The sequence below is a fragment of the Trachypithecus francoisi genome, unplaced genomic scaffold (assembly GCF_009764315.1).
Source record: "Trachypithecus francoisi isolate TF-2019V2 unplaced genomic scaffold, Tfra_2.0 Lachesis_group0, whole genome shotgun sequence".
NCBI classification, from domain to species: Eukaryota; Metazoa; Chordata; class Mammalia; order Primates; family Cercopithecidae; genus Trachypithecus; species Trachypithecus francoisi.
The window spans coordinates 68,384,339-68,411,342 of NW_022681453.1; the positions used below are offsets into that span (position 1 = coordinate 68,384,339).

Below are 27,004 nucleotides of genomic sequence, written 5' to 3' on the forward strand. Positions count from 1 at the left end.
AGGTTGGCGAGGGCGTTAACAAGGAGCTCCGCCTCTTTCTCCTACCTTCCTGAACCCGGCCGCGTTCGCTCAGTGATATGTTCATGCGCGAAGTGCTCTTCTCACAGTGCGCCCTGCCCCACCGCCGCTCCCTACCTATTCATCTGTCACTCGGCTGTTCTTCCTAGCAGCCTTGTCTCTATTGACATAACCAGGGCTTATTATGTAAAGTTGAGCTGTGTGGGACTAGCTGTGGAGTCAGAAGTCCGGGTTTTCAGTGTGGGTCTAACAGTGCTGTGTCACTTGGATAAGTCACTTAACGTCTCTGAGTTTCCTTTACATTATCCTGGAGATAATGACTCCTGTCCACCTAGCAAAGTTGTGAGGATTAAATAAGCTAACAAATAGATTAAGCAAAACAGAATTCCCTACCCAAGAAGAAGAGAATAAGCTTTTCTGTACGTTACCATTGCTAGATTCATACAACATTAAGTGTAAGCTTATTTTTCACAGGTAAGAAATAATGATTAATAGGAAAAATGATGTTATAAGAGAAATGTTGCCTGACTGACTATAGAAGGTCAGGAAGAAAATGAGGTATTGAATAAAGCTCATGAGGAAATATCTTAGTTAAAATACTAAAACCTCTTGCCTAAAATCCTTAGCACTCTTCAGATGCAAAGAATTAAAAACATCTTTACAGGTATGAAAATACTCATAGGGGCATTGTATCTTATTGTAAAAGACAATCTGGGGCGAAAACTGAAGTAATCAGAAATAAAACCTTCTCTATCCTTGCTGTCCTTCCCTCTCCCCCAATTACCAAACAGAAAAAAAGCAACTTCAAGTTTCACAGCAGGGTCTTTGGGTTTCCCTCCTCAGGGGAAAAAATGTAAACAATGTTTCCATAACTCGGGCAAAGAAAGATGGATCAAAAGAGAGCCCAGCTTGGCTGAAATGTCTGGGGGCATGTAGGTATGTTGGGAAATGGTTGCTAGAAAAGGGACCTAGAAAGTGTTGGCGTTTGAAATGATGAGAAGCAGCACTGCTGTCATATTTATTCAACATTTTAATACTGTGTTAAAATGTTTATTAAGCACCCACCGCGTGAAGCACACAGCACACTAGTCAGTGTTAAGTCAGTCTTCTAGGCTCAGTGGGGGAAATCCAGACAAAATGGAAGATGAGGTGTTTGTCTTCCAGGTGCTGACAATCAAGCAGTACAGAAAGAACGGGCAGAAATGGTAATATTTGCAAAGTAGTCTAATGTCCAGATGAATATAGAGCAAAATGGACTCTTGAGAATGCAGGCTGAGGGAATGTAGAATAAATGAACACAAGACGAGTTACTCAGACTCAATTTTAAAGGAGAAAAAAAAGGAAATTCTGACTTGTTCAAAGGTGTTTTGAAATATTAAGACAATAATACGATGTGAAAAGCAGGAGCAGGTTATAAAATTCTAAAGACTACATAAAGTTTCAGAAAGCTGTGTAGATTAGACACTCATCTAGGAAGGAGAGCATGTAAAAACAACAAAAGGATAAAGGAATGAGTCCAGCGAGTACGAACTGAGGCGGTGCAGGCGAGCTCCAAAGTGGGGCTTAGGCAGCCAGGGTACTTGGCTTTGCCCAGGAAAGAATTCAAGGGCAACCCGGAGGTAGAAGAAAACCATTTTATTGAAGAGGCGGTGTTCCAGCTTTGGTGGTGTCACAGCCGTGACTGCTCCTGTAGAGCAGAGCCACCTCATAGGCAGAAAGCACCAGCTCAGACCAGCTTTCAGTAACATCTATACCCACATTTATTACCACTTTTAATAACATGCAGATTAAGAGGCAGTTTCGCAGGGCACGGTGGCTCACGCCTGTAATCCCAGCACTTTGGGAGGCCAAGGCGGGCGGATCACGAGGTCAGGAGATGGAGACCATCCTGTCTAACACGGTGAAACCCTGTCTCTACTAAAAATACGAAAAATTAGCCGGGCGTGGTAGCCTGTAGTCCCAGCTACTCGGGAGGCTGAGGCGGGGGAATGGTGTGAACCCGGGAGGCGGAGCTTGCAGTGAGCCGAGATAGCACCACTGCACTCCAGCCTGGGCTACACAGCGAGACTCCGTCTCAAAAAAAAAAAAAAGAGGCAGTTGATGCAGACATTTCTAGGCAAGGGGTAGTAACTTTTGGGTCATCAGGTCATTGCCCTGGAAAGGGGTGGTAACTCCCGGGTGTTGCCATGGCAATGATGAACTGACACACTGCTGTGCCTATCTGATGGAAAGCGGCTTCCACCTCCGACCTGTTTAGGCTAGTGCTCAATTTGGTTCGGTGTCCGAGTCCTACCTCCTACCTCAAAACCAGCTGACTAGGTTAAAGAAGATTTCTTAAGGTTACTATAAAGAGAGAAAGCTTTGGATGAGTTAAAGTAGCTATTACCACACTTGCCTGATTATCACGAGGATTGCTTATGATGAGTGTTAAAAATAGGGAGTTTAGCCAGGTGTGGTAGCATGTACCTGCAGTCCCAGCTACTGGACGCCAGAAGATCCCTTGATCCCGGAAGTTTAAGTCCAGCCTAGGCAACATAATGAGACTGCACCTCTAAAAATAATAATAATAATAGTGAAGTCAAAATAATTAGTAAATTAAAATAATGGAATTTTTTAAAAACTCCTAATTCGTGTCCTCCACCTGGAGATTCAAAACTGGTATGGCAGAGGAACCCAAGAGTCTGTATTTTTTACAATTTCCAGTGGGGGAGTGGTGGTATTAAAATATATTGCAGGCTTGTAAAACAGAGATGAGTACAAAAGGTCTTTCTTTTCCAGAGATAACTGGTACCAGAAAAGACCCTCTTAGAGTGAATCCATTAAAAATAGAGACGTAGATTCCATAGTGAAAGAGTGAAAGAAAAAGACTTGATTTGAACTTTATATTGAAAAAAATTCAACCAAAACTTATAAAAATGAATTTATCTTATATTTAACACGTTAGGTTACAGTTGCAAGTATGTGCTAATTCTGGGAACTCAAATGTTTTGGAGGAGGGACATAATTTTTTATATGGCTCATTGTCCTTCACTGTGCATTTGATTTTTGCAGCAGGGTCTTATTTGCAGACGTTTTGGAGATGTTTATCTAGTTTTCCCGAAGTCCTCTCTTAATCCTTTGAAATCAGATTATTTCCTTTTGATGTGTTGATGTCAACATCGTTCTCATTGATTTTCTCTTTTTCATTTGTTATCTGGTCCAACTCTGTGAAGTCCTCCTTTATTAATGACTTTGCATGTGGATCCAGCAGTTTACTAACATCAATTTCAAGGTCATGAAATTCCACATCTTTTGCAAATTTGCGATTTTAATTTGCAATAGATTTCAGTTGCATTTGAGGGCTATTTCCAAATGAATGACCAGGATTTTGATAGAAGTGAGTATAGGCCCTAAGGTTAAAAGACTGGACAATTTAAGTGGGGAAAAATTTCACAAGTTGTCATTTCATCAATGAATATTTCCTGTTTTGAAGCCTTTTACTTCCTAAGAAACCTCCTAATAGAATTTATCAGGTCATGGGTTACAAGGACAAAGTATATGTACCTGTGTTTGGCTGGAAGAAGGAGGATGATGTGGTGAAGTGAAGAAGGAATGTAGATGGGAAGGGGTGGTTGAGTTATGTTGACAGGGCAGCGTTTTGGGGAACAGGTGGATATAGAAACTGTAAGAAAGGTGAATCCAGAAGGCACTGTATTATCTTGCTTTTTCCTCTATAGAATACAGTATTACAACAAGCTTGCCATCTGAAGAGGTAAACAAAGTGTATGCAGTCAAAATACATAGGAAAAAACATAGAGGTATATCAGAAAATTAATATAAATATTTTATTATTTCTTTTATATATTTCATTTTGTGATGTTTATGTTTTAAATTTGTAATTTATTGTGATTTTTCTCATTTATATCTAATGGTGTTTGTAATTTTGTGTAATTTTTCTTAAAGAAGCTTACCTGGATCTTCCTCAAACCTGGATCTTCCTGTTAGTCTTATTAAGGCTGCAAGGAAGATACACAGAGTGCTATGTGAATTAATTTAATTGGCAAGAAGATCCAGGAACATGGGGTAGCAAGGACAGTCATCTGTTTGGTTGTATAGCCAACCTGGGACCTTGCCTCCCAATATTGGAATGAACAGCAGCCCTAAGGGAGAATAAGAACAATATTTTAGGGTTTTCAGGGTCCTATTTGAGCTTGATAACCCACTTTGTATTTGTTTACCTAGCACTTACTCTTCCTCCAAAAGAAGACATTACTGGGTCAGTTTGACACTTCAGTCTAGATTGCCCCCAAAGCACCACATGGGAGATTGGCTTTCATTGTATCCAACTCCTCTGTAGTTCTGTTGACTTGGGCACTGTCCTGATCCAACTCATGAATAAGCATACAACTGTTTCCACCCAACAGGTACACCTAAGTCACAGAAGTTTATGATATTTAGAAAAGACCCATCTAGGACTACTTCCTACGTGGTAATGTATCCAGCAGGCACTTTGAGACTACAAGGTCTATCCATGACAAACATGTGTTACTTTCTATATGTTTTTACTATGGCTTTGTAATGTCTTGTTATTTCATGGGGCAAATCCCTCTGTTTTATTATAGTTCAAAATTGTCTAAGTTACATTTGTTCCTCTTCTCTTTCAGATGAATTTTAGAATTAAGTTATCAAGTCCTATGAAAAAATCCATTGAGATTTTTATTGGAATTGCACTAAATTTATAGCTTGACTTGGAGAGAATAGACATCTTTGTAAATATTATATCTTCCCATCGTGATCATTAGTCAGATCTCCTTTCACATCCTTCAATCATGTTTTGTAACTTTCTCCATAAATAACTCTTGCCTCTTTAATACAGTAATAGATTTTTATTGCCGCTATTGTTTACTTTTCCAATTACATCTTCCAGTTGGTTATTGCTGGGATATGGGAATATTATTGATTTTTATATGCTTATCTTGAAATCAGTAACCTTGTTAAAATTTTTATTAGTCCTGTTAGCTTTTCTTTACATTCCTTAGGATTCGTCTATGTAGTCAGTCATATCTCGTGCAAATAGCAGTCTTGCCTTTTCTTTTCCAAGTCTTAAACTTATTTTCTGTCTCTCTCCTATTGCATTCTCTAGGACGACCTGTAGTACAATGTTGCATAATAGTGGAAATAGGGGGTCTCCTATCTTGTTCCCAACTCTAATAGAATATCATCTGATATTTCACCATCATATATGATGCTTACTATAAGTTTTGACAGAAACCCTTTATTGGGTTAAGAAAATTCCCTTATATTCCTTGGCAAAAGGTTTTTTTTTTTTTTTTTTTTTTTAAATCATGTATGGATGTTTAATTGATCAAATGCTATTTCAACATTTTTAAGATCTATTATCTGTTTTCTTCTCTATTAGTCTATTAAAAAGGCAGATAACCTTGGTAAGTTGTTCTGAGGTGGAGTTGTTTTGCATTCTGGAATTAACCCTATGTCATGGCCATGATGTATGTTTCTTAATATGCTGATGAATTACATTTGTTGGTATTTTACTTCAAATTTTGTCATTTATGTTTATAGGTGAATTGGCTCTAAAAGTTTTTTTTAGCTTATTTTGTTCTTGTCTAGTTTTGTTGTATTTACATGAATACATGGGATATACTTCCTTCTTTTTTAATGGGGGTAGCATATTTACATGAAATGAGTTAGATAGATTTCTCTCTCTTTTTTTTTTTTTTTTTTCTTTTTTTAACTCTCCAAAACAGTTTGTGTAAGATAGGGACTATCTATTTGATGAAAGCTTGGTGAATTAACTTGTATAACTATCTGGGCCTTCAATGTTTTTTGCAGGGGAGATTTTTGGCTATCATTTTAATTTCTGTAATGGTTGTTGGTTTGTTCAGTTTTTCTCTTTCTTCTTGAATTGATTTTGATAATTTATATTTTCTCAAATATCTTGTTTTAAATGTACTGCCATAGAGTTTCTGACCTCATCCTATGAATTTTTTCAATCTCCACTGTCTTTATAATTATGTTCCTCCCTTTACTTCTAATATTATTGCTTTTTCCTTCATCCATTCTGCTAGAGGATTGTCTACCTTTTCTTTTAATAGAAATCATTTTAAGATTTTATTTTTTAGAGCAGTTTTAGTTTCACAGCAAAATTAAGAGGAAGATACAGGTCCGTATACCACCTGCGCCCTCAAATAGATAGCCTCCCCCATTATCAACATCCTCCACCAGAGTAGTATATTTGTTACAGTTGATGAACCAACATTGACATCATTATTACCCAAAGTCCATAGTTTACGTTGTGGTTCACTCTTGGTGTTGCACATTCTATGTATTGGACAAACCTATAGTGACACATATCCAATGTTATAGTATCATACAGCTTATTTTCCCTGCCCTAAAAATTACCCGTGCTCTGCATATTTAACCTTCCTCTCACCTTCTCACCAACCTCTGGCAACCACTGATCTTTTTCTCTTTCCATAATCTTGCCTTTTCTAGAATGTCAATAGTTGGAATCCTACAGTATCTGGCCTTTTCAGATTGTCTTCTTTCACTTAGAAATATGCATTTAAGGCTCCTTCATATCTTTTCATGGCTTGATAGCTCATTTCTTTTTAGGGCTGGGTAACATTCTATTGTCTTCAGGTATCAGAATTTATTCATCCATTCACCTACTGAAGGACATCTTGGTGGCTTCTAAGTTTGGGTAATTATGAATAAAGCTACTATAAACATCCACATTCAGGTTTTAGTGTGGATATAAGCTTTCAACTCCTTTAGGTAAATACCAAGTAGAATAATTGGTGAATTGTATGGTAAGAATATGTTTAGTTTTCGCTGGGCACAGTGGCTCACGCCTGTAATCCCAGTACTTTGGGAGGCCAAGGCAGGTGGATCACCTGAGGTCAGGAGTTTGAGACCAGCCTGGCCAACATGGTGAAACCCCTTCTCTACTAAAAATACAAAAATCAGCCAGGCATAGTGGTGGGTGCCTATAATCCTGGCTACTCGGGAGACTGAGGCACAAGGTTGGTTTGAACCCGGGAGGCAGAGGTTGCAGTGAGCTGAGATCACACCACTGCACTCCAGTCTGGGTGACAGAGTCAGAATTTATCTCAAAAAAAAAAAAAAAGTATATTTAGTTTTATAAGAAAGCATCAAACTGTCTTCCAAAGTGGCTGTACCATTTTGCATTCCCAAAAGCAATGAATGAGCATTCCTGTTGCTCCACATTCTCTCCAGCATTTGATGTTGTCAGTGTTCTGATTTTGACAATTCTAATAGGTGTATAGGGGTGGCTCATTGTTGTTTCAATTTGCATTTTCCTGATGGCACATGACATGATGCATCTTTTCATGTGTTTGTCATCTGTGTGTCTTCTTTGATGAGGTGTCTGTTAAGGTCTTTGGCCCAGTATTTATTTATTTATATAGTGTTGGCTATTCTGTGTCTTTTGCTGCTGCATATAAACCTTAGAGTCAGATCGTTGATATCCACAAAGTAAATTGCTGGAACTTTGATTGGGATTCCATTTTTATTTAGTTAATCATTTCTAATCAATAATTTTTCCTCTCTTCTGCTTTTCTTGCACTTACTCTAATGTCTTTCTTCCAGATTTTTAAACTGGATGCTTATCTTGTTCATTTTTGTTTTTATGTTTTATAATACATGCATATTATTCTGTACATTTCATTTAATTACATCTCCACAAGTTATTATCATTTTCATTGGTATACAGTTCTGAGTATTTGATAGTTTCCTTATGATTTTTTCTTAAGTCACAAATTCTTTAGAAATGCATTTTTTCCTTTCTGAAATTGCTTTTCTTTATAATTATGTTCCTCCCTTTACTTCTAATATTATTACTTTTTCCTTCATCCATTCTGCTAGAGGATTGTCTACTTTGTTTTTTAACAGAAACCATTTTATTGTTAAATTTTAATTTAATTGTATTATTGTCAGAGAAACGGGTGTGATATTCCTTTGAAATTTGCTGAGTCTCTCTTTGAGACTTTATCTTTGTTTGCTCTGGTTTCGTTTGGCTTTTTTAAAAAACAAGTCATTTTGTGGAAATTTAACATACATGTAGAAAAATACAAAAATTATGTATATTCTGTTATTAGAAAATGAACTTACCTTGTAATCATACATAGTCAATGTATATAATAGTTCCATGTGAGCTTAAAAAGAATATATATATTCCGCATTTATTGAGTGCAGGGTTAGATCAAGCTTGTTAACTGTGTGGTTTGAATCTCTCATACCTTTATTCATTTTGTCTATTTGATCTATAGAGATGTATTATAATCTCCCAATGCCATTGTGATTTGTTAATTTCTCCTTGAACAAAAGTAGAGTATACAAGATGAATTGAAGGTGAAATGGAAGCATTTTAGTGGGAATGCCTCTGTGAATTGTTTGTATATAAAGACAAAGTAACTCATATATAATGCTTTGCTTCCTCTATCCATTCAGTGTGCTGTATACAAACCAGCCAAGAAAAAAAAATTCTGCTCAAAATATACCGTACACTTAGAAACACATCTGTCATGTAGACATCCAAAAGCTTATGAATATTACATTTTGCATTCCACTTCTTCAGAGACAGTTTTTTCATCCTAGTGTTAGCACATATCTGTTCTTATTGCTAAAGTCACTTACATAAGCACATATTTGTACTTGAAAGGAACAATAAGTTTCCTACAAAGGGTAAGGTGACATTTTCTTGCACATTTTCAATTTAATATGAAAGAGAGTTAATCCTCTTAGCTGAGGCTATGTCATGCTTTCTTATTTGTGATAAAGTATAGTCCTAGCATCATCTTTTCCCTGGGGAGAGAAGCAGCCTCTTCGTTGATTTTCTTGCATGCATCTACTCTTGTCATACTCTCATTCCTTTTCCATACAGCAGCCAGAGTGGCCTTCTTAAATATAAATGATCCTGTCACCCCCAATTAAACCCTTACCTGACTTATAACACCCAGTGGTGGTCTGCTTCCTGTCTCTTCAGCAGTGCTTGACTCCATGTTCCTCATCACTGTCTACGCTTCAGACGTGCTGGCCTGTCTTGAGTTCCTTCTTTCCACAGGGCCTTTGCACTTACTCTTTGCTCTACCTTAAACACTACACTCTACATTCCTATTCATCCTTCAGAACTCAATTCTATAGCCCCTTAACTAACCAACAAGGTCAAATCCCTCTACGAACTTTCATAGCAATGTAGGCTTCTCCTTCATAGCACTAACTGCAATCCTAATTATGCATTTTTAAATTATTTAGTTCATCTCTGCCCCCACCTCAACAAGAATGCAGGCTCTTTGAAGACCAGGACCACATCAGACTTGGATCCACTGCATCTCGAAACTAGCACAGTGTTTGGTACAACATAGTAGTGGCAAATGAATGAATGACTAGTTGCCTTTCTTCACTTCCAGGTAGGTCTATTCACCAAATGTGCCTACACCCCTCTTGCTGCCTCTGCTTTCATCCCACTCTCACCTCCAGGATGTACTTTATACCCACCACCCCTCAACCCATACACACATACACCCCCCACCACACACACACACACACACACACGCACACACACACACTCAAAATTCAAGTCTAACACATTGTCTAGTAATGTCAATTGTGATCAAAGATTTATGTGGATACAGAGGAGGGGAGTCATAAAGCAAAATGCCCCAATGATGTCTTTTTAGTATCTCTTATTTGCTTCCTACCAAGGTCTTATCTCTGTAGCAGTAACAGCTCTCATTCCTCTTCTCTCCCACTCCATAAAAGTCTGTTCTGGGAGCCCCACCAGCCAAGCAGCCTCCTCCTCCACCTGACTTTCAAAGTTCACAGAGTTCTAAGTTCATACCCAGCAAAACAAAGCCTAGCCATACGCCAGACTATGACTCCCCGGTACTCAGTTCATAGGGCCATTTGCATTTTTAGAAATTTGGATTGGAACATGTCATCTTTTTTTTTCATATCTTCTTTTGCTTGATAATATTCTTCCCTCCATCAGTGTTATCTTGTACCTTCCCTGCTGCCTGTGGCTGACTGAAATCTTATGTCTGTCAAGCTCTGCTTCAATTCCTCATTCTCTGGAAATCTTCCCTTATGGCCCCCAAGTAGAGGTGATTTTTCTCTTTCCTAAATTTGCATCCTACTTCTTTTATTCTATTTGGTATTATGGGCAATTTTGTACTTGTTTTTTTCTCCCTCTCCTTAAGAACAATTTCTGTTTCTTACTCCACATGTCTCCTGAAGATACTGGCCCAGGACTCGGGGTGCATGGCAGGCCATAATGCTGGTTAGGTTATAAGGAAACTTTTAATATTTTTCTTCCATGTTGGTTTAAGTTTCTTTAAGAAAGCAGCTGAATTTCATGTTCCTAAATGACAGATATTCAATATTTCAATTTCAGAATCAGCTAGAAGAAACCACTAGCCCCTGCCAAGGAATTCTGTAGCTATTGTGGGTGAGTGTAGTATAGCTTTTGATTTAACAGTCTTAGAGAGATGTTCTCTCTCCAGGTAAAATATATCATTGAAATTTTTGCCTGGGCTGACTCTGAATTTCTAAAAATGCAGCACAGGCCTGGCCTCTGAAAGACTATTATTTACAAAATCTAACTCTTGTGACTTGTTAAATATACCAAGGATGGCTAATTAAAAATATTGGCTTGTGAATTTAACCTCCTGAGGTCTCCTATCTTTTGGTTCAAGCTTGGCCTTAGCAGCAGCAGGCTGATTCCCAGAAAATCAATTCAGTGGAAGCCAGTTTGTGAATGACCACTTCTTGGAATGGCAAGGTGACCCAAGGCCAACCACAGCAAGTTAAACTGAAGGTTGTAGAATATACCAGATTTTGCTAGACCTATTGCTAGAGTCTGTATTCTGCCATCATTGGTATGGTCTTTAGGTGAACAGAGTTCTTTTTTCTCTCTTTTTTCTTTTTTTGATATGGAGTCTCAAAAAAAGCCTGTCACCCAGGCTAGAGTGCAATGGCACGATCTCAGCTCACTGCAACCTCTACCTCCCGGGTTCAAGTGATTCTCCTGCCTCAGCCTTCCGAGTAGATGGGATTACGGGTGCCTGCCACTGCACCTGGCTAATTTTTTGTATTTTTAGTAGGGGGTTCCACCATGTTGACCAGACTGGTCTTGAACTCCTGACCTCATGATCCACCCACCTCAGCCTCCCAAAATGCTGGGATTACAGGTTTGAGGCACTGCGCCCAGCCAGGTGAACAGACTTCTTAGTGTTTCATAGTCACCTTGACCAAGGAAAGGGGATGGAGACCCAGTGATGAGGTTTGCTTAATGTGTATATGGCTAACTTAGGGCAGCCAAGACGTAATTTAGTATCACTTGCTCAGAGTTCTTACCAAATTATACTTAAATCCTCAACATGAAATATCTTTAACTTCTTTTATTCTTATAAGCATTACTCTGGATTAAACAAGGATAAAAAGTAAAATGAAGTTCTTTGGGGGTTTTAAAGCATTTTTTCCATTCCAAAAGTAATACATTTCATTATAGGAAAATTTTAAAATAGAATGAAAAATTAAAATATTTGAAACCCAACTTTTGTCAGCCCTAAGGACAATCACATAATATTTTTGACATTTTTTTCTTCCAATCTTTTTTCCACAGACAGGATGTTTTAGAAAATTGTAATTATCCTACATGTATTCTATATTCTGCTTTTTCACTTAAATTTTTTAAATAAACAGTTTTTCCTAATCTTTATTATGGATAATAACATCCATAAACTATGCTATGGACATATAATACTCCAACAATAGGAAATAATTATAATTTACTTAATTATCTCCTTTACTTGACTTTAAGGTTGGTTTGCTTTTTTTTGAGACAGAGTCTCCCTCTGTCACCCAGGCTGGAGTCCAGTGGTTCTATCTTGGGTCACTGCAACCTCCATCTCCTGGGTTCAAGTGACTCTCCTGCCTCAGCCTCCCAAGTAGTTGGGATTACAGGCGCCTACCACCACACCCAGCTAATTTTTATATTTTTAGTAGAGATGGAGTTTTGTCATGTTGGTCAGGCTCATCTTGAACTCCTGACCTCAGAGGATCCACCCGCCTTGGCCTCCCAAAGCACTGGGATTACATGTGTGAGCCACTGTGCCCAGCCCTAAGGTTGGTTTTCTAAAAAGCATCAGTAAGTACTTAGATGAGGAAACACTACTTTTTAAAGGATTTTATGTTTGCTTATGGAATTGTATGCTTTTTTACAGTTGCATTTATCTTTGCTTTCCACCCAGTTGGCTCTTCTAGGTGTTGTGCCCACCTCCACCCTTCCTGTCAACTCCTGTCAATGCCTCAAGGCTTTGGAATAAACAGACACGATGCTTTCCTGACAGTTCTCACTTAGTCTATGAACTCTGTCACTCTATCCTCCCTGCCCAAGGAGGCATGCTGTTAATTTTTCTTGGTTTAAGCTCGTCCTCAGCAGAAGCAGGCTGATTCCCAGAAAATCAATTCTGCTGAAGCCAGTTTGTGAATGACCACTTCTTGGAATGGCAAGGTGACCTAAGGCCAACCACAGCAAACTAGACTGAAGGCTGTAGAACATACCAGACTTTGGAGTCAGATACATGGAATGTCACACCTGGGCCCTTCTCCCAATGCCCCTGGAATTGATCACTCTATGGTCTATAGGCAGAAAACCTGACCTCTCCAACCTGAGTTCCTTCATCTTTGAAATGGATGCCTAGAGAGCATTTTGGAGATAAAGTAACAGCAGGCACACAAAGGCCTTGACCATCGTGGTAAGGCATGATGGAGGGTCATGAGATGCCTTCTTATGCTCTGGAAAATGGTGGAAGGAATCACATGGCTGGCAAAAAACATATGAAATTCTACATCTGAATCTTGGTTTCTTCTCTCTTTTAAAATCCAGCCCTTACAAGTCTATTTTTTAAAAGAACCAGCCTCCTTTTCGTCCAAATATTCTAAATATATGAAACCCAACCAAAGTTTCAAAACACACTTTTGTGGTTGTTCTTTCACAGGTGTTAAAGACAATTGGATAAGATATCCTGCCAAAAGCATTTTAAAAATACCAGGGTAACTTCTATTTTTTTTTTTTATGGAAACTTCCCCCACACAAAAGTAGAGGAAATGGTATAATGGACCCTCTGTATTCATTCCCAAGCTTTATCATTTTAAATATTTTGTCCATGTTGTTTTATCCATCCCCCTACATATACCCTTCATTTTTCTTTTTGCTGGATTATTTGAAAGCAGTCCTTCACAGTGTTGTATATTATCCATTAAATACTTTGGCATGTATTTTTAACAGTTAAGGAGGTTTTTTTCTACATAACCACAGTGCTATTATCACACGTAACAAAAGTATCAATAATCTCAGGAGCATTTTAAAAATAGTCTTCTGGAAAAAGCAAGCCAAATAAGTGAGTAATAGAGAATTTCAAGCACTATGGTAAGAGGTTTGGGAAGATGCTTTTGGCAAAGGGGGCACTTTCATTTTTGCAAATGACATCACAGAGCCAGATGTCACTTCTCCTACATATCCGAAATTGGATTTACTTTCTTACCCCTGAAATGTATTCTGCAGTTCGGTGTAAGGCATCAGTATCCACCCAGGAGCTTAAGCAACAGACCCAGAATTCTTGTAGAGTCTTTTCTCTCCCTCCTTTCTCTCTTACCCCTCCATTTAACCAGTTTTTTAAAATCATGATAACATTTAACATGAGATCTACCTTCTTAACAAAATTTGAAGTATACAATACATTATTGTTGACTATAGGTACAAGGTTGTACAACAGCTCCCCAGAGCTGATTTATTTTGCTTGACTGAGACACAATGCTCATTGTTAGTGATTCCTCATTTCCTCTTCCTCCCAGCCCTGGCTGCCACCATTTTATGATTCTATTAATTTGAATCATAGATACTTCATCTTAGATATTTCATATAAGTGGAGTCATGCAATATTTGCCTTTCAGTGACTGACTTATTTCACTTAGTATAATGTCCTCAAGATTCATCTATACTGTTACACATTGCCAAATTTCCTTTTTAAGGCTGAATAATATTCCATTGTATGTATGTACCACATTTTCTTTTTATCCATTCATCTGTTGATGGACATTTAAGTTGTTTTCACATCTTGGCTATTGTGAATAGCGCTGCAATGAACATGGGTATACTAATATCATTTTGGGATTCTAATTTCAATTCTTTTGGATAAATATCCAGAAGTGGGATTGCTGGATCATATGGTAGTTCTATTTTTAATTTTCTTAGGAACTTTCACACTGTTTTCCATAGTGGCTGCACCATTTTGCATTCCTACCAAGAGTATATGAGGGTTCCAGTTTCCTCCACATCCTTACCAGCACTTGTTATCTTTATATATATAACAGCCATCCTAGCAGGTGTGAGGTGGTATCTCATTATAGTTTGATTTGCATTTCTCTGATGATTAGTGATGTTGAACATTTTCATATGCCTGTTGGCTATTTGTATGTCTTCTTTGGAGAAATGTCTATTCCAGTCCTTAGCCTATTTTTAAAATTAGGGGTTAGTTTTTTGTTTTTTGTTTTTTTAATTATTACTATTGAATGTAGGAGTTTCTTATAATGAAGTTCTAAATCTCAGAGTGAATATTTCTCATAGCAACCCCCTCTTCTCCATTCCCACTTCTGTTCCCTTTGTCTAGTGCACATTATCCATCTCGACACTGAAGTACTGAATGGTATTTTTTTTTTTTCTTTTTTAGATGAGGCTTTTGTCATGTTGGCCAGGCTGGTTTTCAACTCGTGGCCTCAAGTGATCCACCCAACTCAGCCTTCTAAAGTGCTAGGATTATAGGCATGAACTACCACACTGGCTTCTGAATGGTCTTTATCTGACTTCCTCTGGAAACAAAACCTGAAACATGGATTCTACTATAAATAGTTCATTTGAGAGGTGATCTCAGGAAACCCTGGGAGCTGATTCAGGGAGCAGGACAGGGAAATGAAAGAAGTCAATAAAGGACGTGTTCCTAAGCACTGCAGAGCTCCATGCCACTGAGAAACTCCACGGGAGCTCCACCTCACTGAGAAACTCTAAGACACAGAGTAGAATCCAACTTAGAGTTATCCCAACCAACAGCCAAGGAAGCTGGGGTGTTTTCCCTTCAACGCTCCCATTCGTCATTGTTTGAGGGCTGATCTCAGGGACATCAACTACCCAGCACATCTGGCCTGCACTCCTGCACTGTGTGTGGGCTATGCATGCTGCCAAGCCAGAGCACAGAGGGTCACAGGCCTCGGGAGTGTGGGGTGCATACTAATTGGATGTGGGTGGGGCACTGACAGCACCCCTGCATTGCCTCCCTTCTCCCTTTCCCAACAGAGGCCTGGGATAACTTTCCGAAGTGCACATCTGATTATGACACTCCCCTAGTCAATTAAAGCATATGTGGATGATGCTAAAGACCTACCTTGCTTATTTCGCCTGATGCAGGTGACTGGAGTGGTGCCAAGCCATCTGACCCGGGGCACCTTTGGCATACCTTCTGCAGGTGGTCAAAGCTTGGACTGGATTTTCAGTAACTGTGAATTAAATGAATAGATAGCTTTATTCATATATTTATAATTAAAACCTGTTTATTTACAGAACAGGTTGGGAAGGGAAGAGATAAACGATCGCCTGTGGTTTGGGGCCCAATGGTGCAGCCCCTCTCCTCTCAACAGCTTTGCTGACCCCTTCTCGACAGTGCAGAGCCTCTCCCCTGTGCTTCTGTCACTGCACCAAAGCCACTCGTGGCAGCACTTTGTTCTTCTTTATGCAGTCACATTATCTGGGAATCTCAATGTGATTTACAAGCTTACATAACTTCCCAAATGAGTCAGCATGCTCATCAAGAAGGCAGCATGGTGTCGTGGAAAGAACAGGGCATTTGGTGCCAGATAGAACAAGTTCAATTCCTGCATCTGCCACTTCCTAACTGTGTCTAGACAAGTTATTCTACCTCCCCCAGCCTGTTTCTTCCTCTAACAAATGGAGATGAGAATATCTACCTAGGAGTGTTATTATAAGCATGAAGGGAGGTAAGAAACACTCAGAGTGCGATCAGCATTTGCTTCTCTCTTCCTATATCCTGATTTACACATCTAGCAGCAAATTCTTGAACCTTACTGACATGTAGTGAGTAGAAAATGCTGATTTATCTTTGTCTGCTTTTAGCACCAGTGAATTTTCGATGAAAGTTTAAATCACTTATTTGTAAAGGAAAAATTGGTCTTGCTCTACTCTGGGCAAAGCAGGCACAGTGCGTGTGAAATAAATCAGCACCAGAAAGGGATGTGGTGCTCTAGGTAGGGCAGTGCAGGCACAGCCTGGCTCAGGCCTGGCTGAGCCAAAGATCACTGGCTTTCAGAGGAAACTTTGGGAGCATGCAGTAAGACAGACAGCCTGAAAAACAAAATGTCCAGGAGAGGATGTGGGATCCAATCCAAATAGCTGCTTACCACAGTGGGAAGCGATTAGGAATGGTGTTGCAGAATGCCTTTCACCAGACAAAGCAGTAGCATATGAATGAGGATGCTGCTGTGCTGGTCAGGGCTGGGGATAGTTCTGGAACTGTTTTTCCCAAGTGGTTAAAACAAATACAAGCTTTAAAAAAAAAAAAATAAAATCCCTGGTTAGCAAATAAGTACTGCTACAAATGTTCTTCCCTGCCCGTCACAACATTATTAGGGCAGGAGTAGCAGACAAGCTCATTTCCAGGATCTTTACCGCCAGCATAATACATAGCTTGCAGTCAGCTGGGGGCAGCAGAGAGAATATTTATAATTTAGAGGTGATCGGTTGGCATGTCCACGGAGCAGAGAGGTAGCTAAAAAAAAAAGCAAGAGCCGATCTTTAAACTCAGACACTCCAGAACGTTAGAGCTGGAAAGGATCTTTCAGATCATCTAGCTGTTCTGGTGATTTTTATATACTAACAACAGCAGAACTTTTCTTTTAAATAAAATCTTATGCAGACTCTACCCTTTAAAACAAATGAAAGGAGAGCTGCTCTGAGTAGGGGAGGTAGGGAGACAAGGGGGCAGTATGGTTCTGGGACGGCAGCCTCTGAGCCTTCACTGTAGGTCTCCAGTGGTAGCCCAGAAATATGTCCTGGAAATCCTGAGGCCCACTGACCACAGCTTAGAAACTCTCATCCAGTCTTAGGCTCACAGAGGGCACGTGACTGGTCAAGGGTCACTCCGCAGAACTGGAACTAGAGCGCAAACCTCTTGATTTTAAGTTCCTTGTTCTCCGCTAAAAACCATCTCTCCTTCAAAAAAAAAAAAAGTATCTGTAAAGGTAAAGTTACCTCATGACATAGCTTATTAAGGTAAACAAGAAAGCCAGAGGCATGTGAGTGTAAACACCGGCTTTGAAAAGGATCCAATTCTATCTTCTCTGCTGGACACCAGGGCAGCTTCTTATTACATTTATTTTTAAGACTTTTAGCATAGAAGTCACAAAATCCAAGGAGATTTACTAAATTAACAATCACTTAAGCCAGGACAAGTCTAACCAGTTTGTACCTGTTAGAAAACAAAAACTTAAAATAACAGCTTAGTATCAGAAAAAAATTCTTTTGACTACATTGGCACAATAATAAAGGAATGTGAAATGCACAGCAGATGAAGGGGCCAAACCAGGGCTCTCAGGCGGTGGAACACATGGCATTTCAGACTCTTGCCTCCGTTTACCATTTGTGAGAACTCAGGCAAGTCACAACCTCTCTGGACCTCAATGTTTTCAATCTATAAAATGATTAAATCATTAAGGCTATTAAAGGACAGTATGCAACAGAACTCTGACATAGAACTTCCCAGTGAGCAGGGTCAGATGGTGCTGTGCCTAATTAACATGCAGCAGAAGTCTCTGTGCCCAAGGCCGAGGGCCTGGTAGTGCAATTAATACAGAAGAGAAAGAAGGAGAGGGAGGAGGGAAGCAGGCAGAGAGGAAAGCAGAGCCTCTCCTTTCATGCTTCAGAGGACAGGACTTTGGTCAGCAGCATCCTGCACATTTATGTGAAGACTATTACCTGGAAGTCCTCTAAATGGCAAGATAAATGACATGTGCATACGATGAAAAGTCAGTAAGGACATACACCAAAATGCCAACAGTGTTTTTACTGGGTTAAATGTTTATGAATGTCCTTTGCTTTCTTCCTTTCTTCCCTTCCTTCCTTCTTTCTTTCTTTCTTTCTTTTTCTTTCTTTCCTTCTTTCTCTTTCTTTTTTCTTTCTTTCTCTCTTTCTTTTTCTTTCTCTTTCTTTCTTCCTTCCTTCCTCCCTCCCTCCCTCCCTTTTTCCTTCCTTCCTTCTTCCTTTTTCCTTCCTTCCTTCCTTCCTTCCTTCCTCCCTCCCTCCCTCCCTCCCTCCCTTTTTCCTTCCTTCCTTCTTCCTTTTTCCTTCCTTCCTTCCTTCTTCCTTCCTCTCATCCTTCCTTCTTGCCTTTCTCCTGTGTTTCCTACCTTTTGTACCTTACCTATGTATTGTTTGTGTTTCTCCCACCAGAAGGTAAGCTCCATGAGTGCAGGAATTTTTGTTTCTCTTGTTTACGGCTGTATTCCCAGTGCCTAAAACAGTGCCTGGCATTTGGTAGGCACTCAATAAACATTTGTTGAGTAATGAATAATGTGCAATTTAAAAGTGAGAATTGTTTTAAATTGCAGGCAACACAAATTATGTCTTAAAGCAGTAGTTTTCGATCTTTTTGGACTACAGCCCACGGTAGAAAATATTTTTAAAATTGTGACATCACAGTACATAAATTCACACACAAATATGACATATATAACAAAGATTTCACAAATACTGATTATTATAACTTGTGGCATACTTTGATATTTTAAAATCACTTCTATTTCCATTTTTGAAATACTAAATTTATTTCGAGACTCACTAATAAGTTATGATCTGCAGTTTAAAAATCACTTCCATTGAAAGAGCAGCCACCTGGAAGGCCAGGCATGGTTGCCTTGTAGGGGAGGACATGGGCTACAATCTTCCATCTGTTTGCACCTAATCTTTGGAAGATCAAGAGCTTGAACCTAGCAAGGGCAGGTGAAGTGAAGTTGTCCATGGTTAACTGTGTTTCCTAGCTACTCTTCAAAAAGACATTGTGTCTCAGAACCTTGAGTAGAATCATTTAGACAACTCCATCACTGTACAAGAAGAAACTGAGGATTGGGAAAGGAAAAAGGCTTCCTACCACATCCTACATGTGTGAACTTAACGTCCCTTAAAACCAATATTCTAGTCAAATCCACCCCTGAACATGAAGTAGAGGCAAAGAAAACTGGGGCAGGAATCAGAGATTCCAATTCTGACACCAACTAACTGTATGATTTGGCCAACGTGCTTTGAACCTCAGTTTCCTTATCTGTAAAATGAGAAATTGGCCATAATGCTATTCAAGACAAGTGCCAGCCCTAAAAGTTGGTATTCTAAAAGTAAGACAAACAAATAAGAGTAACAATTGTTGCCAAGCACCTATGATGTACCAGACAATGAGCTAAGTGTTTTACATATAGCATCTCACTAAACCTCCCAACAATTCTGGGAGAATAGGGTTATTAGCCCTCACAGAGGAGGAAACTGAGGGTCAGGGAAGTTAAATAAATCAGCAGGTAACAAGGTTAGTTTCTAATTGGGGTCTCTCTGATGTCAACCCCCGTGTTCTCAACTACAACACATACTGTTCCCTAATGGAGTTGCTTTGGGGTTTCCATTTCAAACCCCTGACACATTTGGTCTCCCTTTAAGCTAGAAATGTTCAATTAAAGATAGTAGTAAGTGGTAGCAAATGATAAAACGATACCAAGAGGGTATATATAAGGAGAAAGGAAGCAATACTATTTTAATGCAATATTCGAAGCATTTTGTTTATGGTATTCAATTTAATCCTTACAACAACCTTCAAATTTGTTTTTGTTTTTGTTTTCATTTTACAGATGTAAACACAGAAAGGTTTAGTAACCTTTTTTTTTTTCTTTTTTGAGACAGAGTCTCACTCTGTTGCCCAAACTGGAGTACAGTGGCGCGATCTTGGCTCACTACAATCTCCGCCTCCTGGGCTCAAGCATTCTCCAGCATCAGCCTCCCGAGTAGTTGGGATTACAGGTGCCCACCACCATGCCCAGCTAATTTTTGTATTTTTAGTAGAGACGGAGTTTCACCATGTTGGCCAGGCTGGTCTCAAACTCCTGACCTCAGGTGATCCGCTCACTTTAGCCTCCCAAAGTACTGGGATTATAGGCATGAGCCACGGCACCCAGCAGGTTTAGTAACCTTTTAAAGATAACAGGTATTTAGTGTAGCTGTGGGACTGTAAGCTCTCTGAGGATACAGACTGTCTTTCTCATTTGTGCTTTTATTGTCAATGCCTAAAAGAGTGCCTTGTGCATTGTAGGTGATCAATACAGACTTACTAAAGGCATAACTGAAGGAAGTAACCAGGTTTTATTTTTTTATTTTTATTTATTTATTATTTATTTATTTATTAATTTTTTTTTTTGAGGCGGAGTCTCGCTCTGTCGCCCGGACTGGAGTGCAGTGGCCAGATCTCAGCTCACTGCAAGCTCCGCCTCCCGGGTTTATGCCATTCTCCTGCCTCAGCCTCCCGAGTAGCTGGGACTACAGGCACCCGCCACCTCGCCCGGCAAGTTTTTGTATTTTTAGTAGAGACAGGGTTTCACCGTGTTAGCCAGGATGGTCTCGATCTTCTGACCTCGTGATCCCCCCGTCTCGGCCTCCCAAAGTGCTGGGATTACAGGCTTGAGCCACCACGCCTGGCCGGAAGTAACCAGGTTTTAAGCCCAGATCTGCCCAACTCCCAAATCCAATTCTTTTCTCTACTGAACTCATATAATTTATTTAAAACAATTGGTATTTAGCCGTTGTTTTTAACCTCTCATTTACTACATAAAGAGTGCTGTGGAGCTTTGGCTCCGATGCCCAGATGAAGCTCTAGATACATAATTAGTTACTGAGTTCCCATGCCTTGGCCGAATCTATAATTAAGCTAATTTTGTAAAGTATAGTTAGATCTATTCCCTGGCTCCCTGAAATGCATAACATTCACCCAGAGGACCAGACTTGGAGAAAAACATAGGACTGGAAAACATTTGATCACACCCCAGTATCATTGCTCTCCCTGATCACCAAGAGCAATCACAGAACAGAGAGGTTTGTTTTGTTTTGTGTTCAAATCAGTAAACACAAATTTTAAAAGGCCTGCTCTTATGCAGAATATCTTCATAGTGACAAGGACATAGTGACAAGTGCATCTTCTAGTGCATCTTCTAGGATGTTTTGTTTCTAAACAAAACAAAGTTTGGCTCTATCTCACACAATGATATCAACACATTACAGTTTCTGCCCAGGAATTGGAGGAAGGCGAGAAATAAGGCATACCAAGCATGCCATAGCAGACGGATGTGTGCAGATGTGCCTGAGACATGGCCCTGCTTAAACTCCACCAGGCAAGTCCCGTGATGGATGAGTGGATGGCTCTGATAAAAAGCAGGCATCTCTTTATCTTTCTCATTCAAGGGTAGTTCCTCTCCAATGCACTGAACAAGGCTGCACCTGGCCCTGGCTTCTGTCATTCAGGGTACTTCCCTTGCCCTTTGGAGTTGTGTGCTCATCTATTTCTTAATTTATCCACCTTTTCCAAGTATTTACTGAGGGCTCTCATAGGCCCAACCTCTGCAAGGTGCTGTGGTGGCTACTACAGAAGGAACAGAGCACAAGCTTCTTCTGGCCTCTTGGGTGTCACTGGGAATATACTTGGAACGCAAGTGTAACCATGAAGTTCCCTGGCAGCTGAGCTGGTGACTTAACTATTATCACCTTCCTTCCTTGCCACCTCCTGAGAGCTTGGGAAGCCTTTCTTGTTACTGTGGTTTGAAGAGTGTGATTCTCCCTTATTTCCCTCTGCACCTTCTGTCACCATGACATCAGCTCAAATGTGGTCCTCTTGCCTTGAGTGAACCAGCACCCATATTACCAAAGCCAGCATGATCAGAGAGGTGTAAACTCTTTACAGGTGGGTCAGCTGGAGAAGATGCAAGGTCAGTTCAGCTTGTGGATAATTCTCTTTGCTTCCTACACTGAATTTGGCTGCCTCTGTCTTTAACCTGAACTAAACCTACTCTGTTCTCATCCAAAGTACTTTTTTGGATGGGGGTAGGGCTGGCTGTCCCAGAAGTCAAATGTTCTCTTTATATTCACCTTGTTTCCTGCTCTGAGTTTCCTTCTATAGTGTCTGTTAATGTCTGTTTTGGTCCGAATCTTTTTTTTTTCAGTAGAGATGGTGTCTTACTATGTTCTTGAACTCCTGGGCTCAAGTGATCCTCCTATCTCAACCTCCCAAAGTGCTGGGATGACAGGAATGATCCACTGTGCCCAGCCCCAAATCTTTTTTTAATAACAGCTTTATTGAGATAAAATTTACCTTTTAAAAGTGTAGAATTCAGTAGCTTTCCTTATAGTCACGGAGATATGCAACCATCACCACTATCTAATTTCAGAACATTTTCATCATCCCCCAAAGAAATAACCTGCTCATTAGGAGTCAGTCCCATGTCTCCCTTCCCCAACCCCAATCAATCACCAATCTGTTTTTTTATTTGCCTATTTCATTTTTTATTTGCCTTTTATGAATTTGCCCATTCTAGACATTTCATGTAATTAGAATAATACAAGATGGGTCTTTAGTGACTGGCTTCTTTCAATTAGCATGAGGTTTTCAAGGTTTATGTTGTAATGTATCAATACTTCATTTTTATGACTGAATAATATTCCATTATATGGATAAACCACATGTTGTTTAGTCATTCATCAGTTAATGGACACTTGGGTTGTTTCCACTTTTTGGCTGTGATTAATGATGCTAGGAATATCTGTGTACAGGTTTTTGGGTGGACATGTGTTTCCAGTTATCTTGGATATATACCTAGGAGTCAAGTTGCTACGCTGACCCAAATCTTAAGAAAACATTTCCAATACTCTTCATTCCTATTTCTCTGTTTCCTCGGGAGCAGACTTCTCTGTATGCATTAAACAAAGGGGAATGACCAACAGTAGGGACTTTTTCATCAAGTCCATGACACAGCACCTGCTTTTCCAAGTCGGATACAAAGCCCGAACACTTCCACTCCAAACTGTATGTGGCTGTGAGTGGCTGTGTCAGGGCCAGGACAGGGACAAGTCACTTCAGTGACTGCACATTAAATAGCAGTTTGTGGCACCCAGAGGGAGGTTTGTGCAAAACCAGCCCTTTCTGCCCAGATTTTAACCTTACAAACAAAAAAATATGTGTTACAAGGAGCTGGTTCCTTGAAATCTAGTCTCTTGTAACCTATCAAGAATCTTGGACTATGATCTCTGGGGGTATGCCTAGGCCCAAAGTGAGTATTTGCAGCATGGAATAAGCAGTTTACAACCTTGAACCATCAATTACCATTTCCCCACTATCTGCTCGGCAGTCTTCCGTTTATAACTGAAGTCTGCCCTCTGCTGGTCACGGGCAGCCCAGACCCACAACTCGGGGCCGCTGAGCAGGTCTCTTCTAAAATCGTTTATTCTCCAGGAGCATTTTAGCAATTGCTATAATTTATTCAGCTATAGAACACAAAGTAATGCCATCTTCTGCAGAGCGCTCCCCTTTTGTTTTTTATCCTTTGATGTTTTTGGGTTTTTCCTTTTATTCAACAGAAGCAGAACTGGGCCAGTTTCAGTTATTTATGAGCCACCTTCATTCGTGATAAATAACCATAATATGTATTTATGCAGTGCCTGCCAAGGCCCTTCTGCTCCTATTGACTCATGAGTCACTAAAATACTTTTCTATGCTAGAAGTGGACAAGGGCTATTCAAGATAGGAGATAATACAACCTCTGGGCTGGCAGCTGTCTAGTAATTTTTCAGCGGTGCTTTGCAGATTGATGTTGAGTCAAGAAAGACCTAGAGCCTGACTCTCCTCAAGCTCTATGGGATACCTCTTAGTCCTGTTAGAAATCTGCAAGGCATCAGACATTTGGGTCCCCAAGCAGATATGCCAACACCCTCTTCCCCTTCCTTCCACAACAGCATTCTGACCAGAAAAGAAGATCCAGCAGCCACAGGAAAGGTGAGTGGGGGAGGAAGCCAGAGCCAGGGAACATCACTGACGGTGTGGGCAAAAAGCTGCACTCGTGAAAAGAGGAAAGAGGGCAAGCTGGGAGGGAAGACAGACAAAAGAAAGAAACAATGGGCAGGGGCCCAGCAGGTAATGAAGAAACCAAAGCATAAGTGACCCCATTTCCCTCAGGGTCACTCCTGCAAGGCAGTTAACTGTAACATCTGTTTAGTTCTTCATTACAAAGGAAAGAGAATCCTTTCTGCTGTTCTCACCATGTGCCTCTGACCTTTAAGGTCTCACTCTGTTGACCAGGCTGGAGTGCAGTGGCATGATCTCAGCTCACTGCAACCTCCGCCTCCCAGGTTCAAGCAATCCTCCCATCTCAGCCTTCTGAGTAGCTGGGACCACAGACACAAGTTGCCAAGCCTGTCTAATTTTTGCATTTTTTTGTGGAGATGGGGTTTGTGCATGTTGCCCAGGCTGGTCTCGAACTCCTGAATTTAAGCCATCTGCCCGCCTCGGCCTCCCACAGTGCTGGGATTACAGGCGTGAGCCACCACTCTCAGCCTGAAAGAACCTGATTTTGAGAGATATAATTTGGGTTTCTAATCTCTGAGGAGATGAGTTGCTCACTGTGAGCCCATATACTAGCCAGAGGTCTGGAAACCTGTCCCCATCCCTCAAGGTGATGGCTATGTCCTGCCAGAATGGGGGACTGGGGTCGTGCCTAAAGCCCCAGTTGCCCCCACTGCTGACCCCAGGGACGCTACTTGAGGGTCCCACCACCCCTGTCAATCAGCTGACTGCAGGCTCCCCTGTCCTGTTCTTCCTGTTCCCCCCATGCTGCTCTTGCCTTCTCCATTCCCTCCCACCCTGGTCCTCTGGACTCTTATTCTCTCCTCCCACATCCCCTCTCTAGCCCTTGTGACTCAAGTCTCAGTCCCTTTAGGAAAGACAGGCTCACTGCCCTCTTTATAATCAACCTTCATCGGGTGTGAGGGGGAGGGAGAAGAGAGGGAGAGAGGAGGGAGAGGAGAGGGAGAAAGAAACAGGAACCAGGTCTCCTGCGCTTCCTCCCAGAGATAAAGGCTATTCTTAGCAGTAACATAGGCTTGGCATTTGCGCGGAGACTTGTATTTCTCTCCCTCTCGCCCCAGGGGCTTTGCACATTGCAATTTCTCCTCCCCAAGCAGAGAAGAAAGAAAAGATGAACAGGGAGAGAGATAAGGAAAGGAAAGAGGGAGGCGCGCCATCGCTGATGCTCTGAGAGGCTCTTCCAGGGATTTACTTTGGAAGGCTGCTCCAAAGGTCAGAACTGGGCGGGGAAGGGCTCTCACCCCAGCCCCAGAAGGGCAGTTTAATTCTAGCCTCCCTTTTGAGGTCAGAACACGAAAAACCAAGTGAAATCCCTTTGGGCCTTTCCGCAGCAGTTTGTATATGGCACGTGTTTCATAAATGTGCAGCCAAGCCTCTACGTGCCCTTCTCATTAGGCTGGGTCTCTCAGGACTGCCCTCACTGGACCTTAGGACCTTGGCAGTCAGAGCATTCAAGTGTTGGCATTAGACAGTAGGCTTCAGAGAAGCCAGGAACTTGGAAAAATACAAAAATAAATTAAAAATAAATAAAAATGTAAAAATGGGGTGAGCAAAGCTCGAGAAATTACGTAATTCGATTTCACCTTGGGCCCAGACGGTGAAGTTCTGCAGAGTGGTCAGCAGGGGGCGCTCAAGCAGTGTGTCAGAACCCCAGCGCGCAGGTTGCCTGGAGCCCAACCAAGGGACAAACAAAACAATGAAGCTTTGCGGTTTCTCTTGGTTTCTCAGTTCGGGGAGCCTTAATCCAGGACCGCCAGATTCTATCCTGGGGTACGCAACTAGAGTCTCGCAGAACACCGTCTTAATAGCCTTTCCTGAATCTCTTGACCAAATTGCTTCCTAGAATTCTGGGTTCCTCTGAACCTAGAAAATGGCTTTTCTCAAGATCACCCAGTATCTCTCCCTATGTATCTTTTTGTCAGCCTGGTTTTCTCTGTATCTGTGTTTCTGGCGTGGTTCTTTCTTGTCTCTCTGCACTATCCTAGGCCTACTAGTAGACGTTAATGAAAAATATATGGAGCTGAACCCACCCACATACTGAGCTCTGAAAGATTTCAAGATCTGGCAGAAGATAACACTTTGAATAAAATTTAAAATTTGTTATACTACAAAAGTGGCTAACTCTGCCACATTTGGCTGTGCAGTCATGTCTTTCCTTTTCCCGTCTCTGTCCTCCGAGTGGGCTGCCTTGTGGCGCTACAGCTGCCTCCTCCGGCTTGGCTGCCGCAGCCTTGCCCACCTCCTCGAAACCGCTGACCTCCAATAGTCAGCTCCTCCCTGGCCAGCAGGACAGGTCTTCCAGGTCTTTTAGAGAAGATGCCAACTCCAGAATGATTGTACCTTTGTTTACATGTTTTTGTTTCCTTTTGATTTTTTGTTTTCTAATTAAGACCACGCCCCTCATTTCCAGAACATACTGGAACTCTTAGGATTCGAGGTTGAGGGACTTTCGGTGAGAACTACAGAGATAGTCTCATGCTCTGCCTGGAACCTCTTGTCCTCCACGATTCAGGTTCTCTGGTTGAGTCTGGTCCACTCTGACAGAGTATCTTTACTCACAGTGATTTTTTCTTGGGGACTTCATTGTCTTCCTCTCAAATTGACTTTTGCTTATAACACAGTCAGACGAGAGAGAGAGAGACTCGTGTGTGTGTAGGTACCCTTGGAAAATAGAGTTTAAATTTTCTTTCTGGGGAACTGGGAATGTCACCGATCATGGTATTAAGGCACCAGAGTATGCCCTG

The 27,004-nt window shown here is 40.8% G+C and overlaps 2 long non-coding RNA genes across 3 annotated transcripts; one reads left to right on the forward strand and one right to left on the reverse strand.

Annotated features, from left to right (window-relative positions):
• The first annotated feature begins 56 nt into the window (after positions 1–56).
• LOC117083451 lies at positions 57–13,157 on the forward strand. Its single transcript, XR_004437088.1, has 3 exons — positions 57–492; positions 10,430–10,483; positions 12,288–13,157. It is a non-coding gene; the product is annotated as an uncharacterized LOC117083451 (long non-coding RNA).
• A 1,981-nt stretch (positions 13,158–15,138) lies between these two features.
• On the reverse strand, positions 15,139–26,599 carry LOC117083452. Of its 2 annotated transcripts, none has more exons than XR_004437089.1 (3): positions 26,500–26,599; positions 16,507–16,651; positions 15,139–15,588 (listed from the first exon to the last, which is right to left on the reverse strand). It is a non-coding gene; the product is annotated as an uncharacterized LOC117083452 (long non-coding RNA). The 2 variants fall into 2 exon arrangements; XR_004437090.1 differs by lacking the exon at positions 26,500–26,599 and adding an exon at positions 25,844–25,890.
• Between the last annotated feature and the right edge of the window lie 405 nt (positions 26,600–27,004).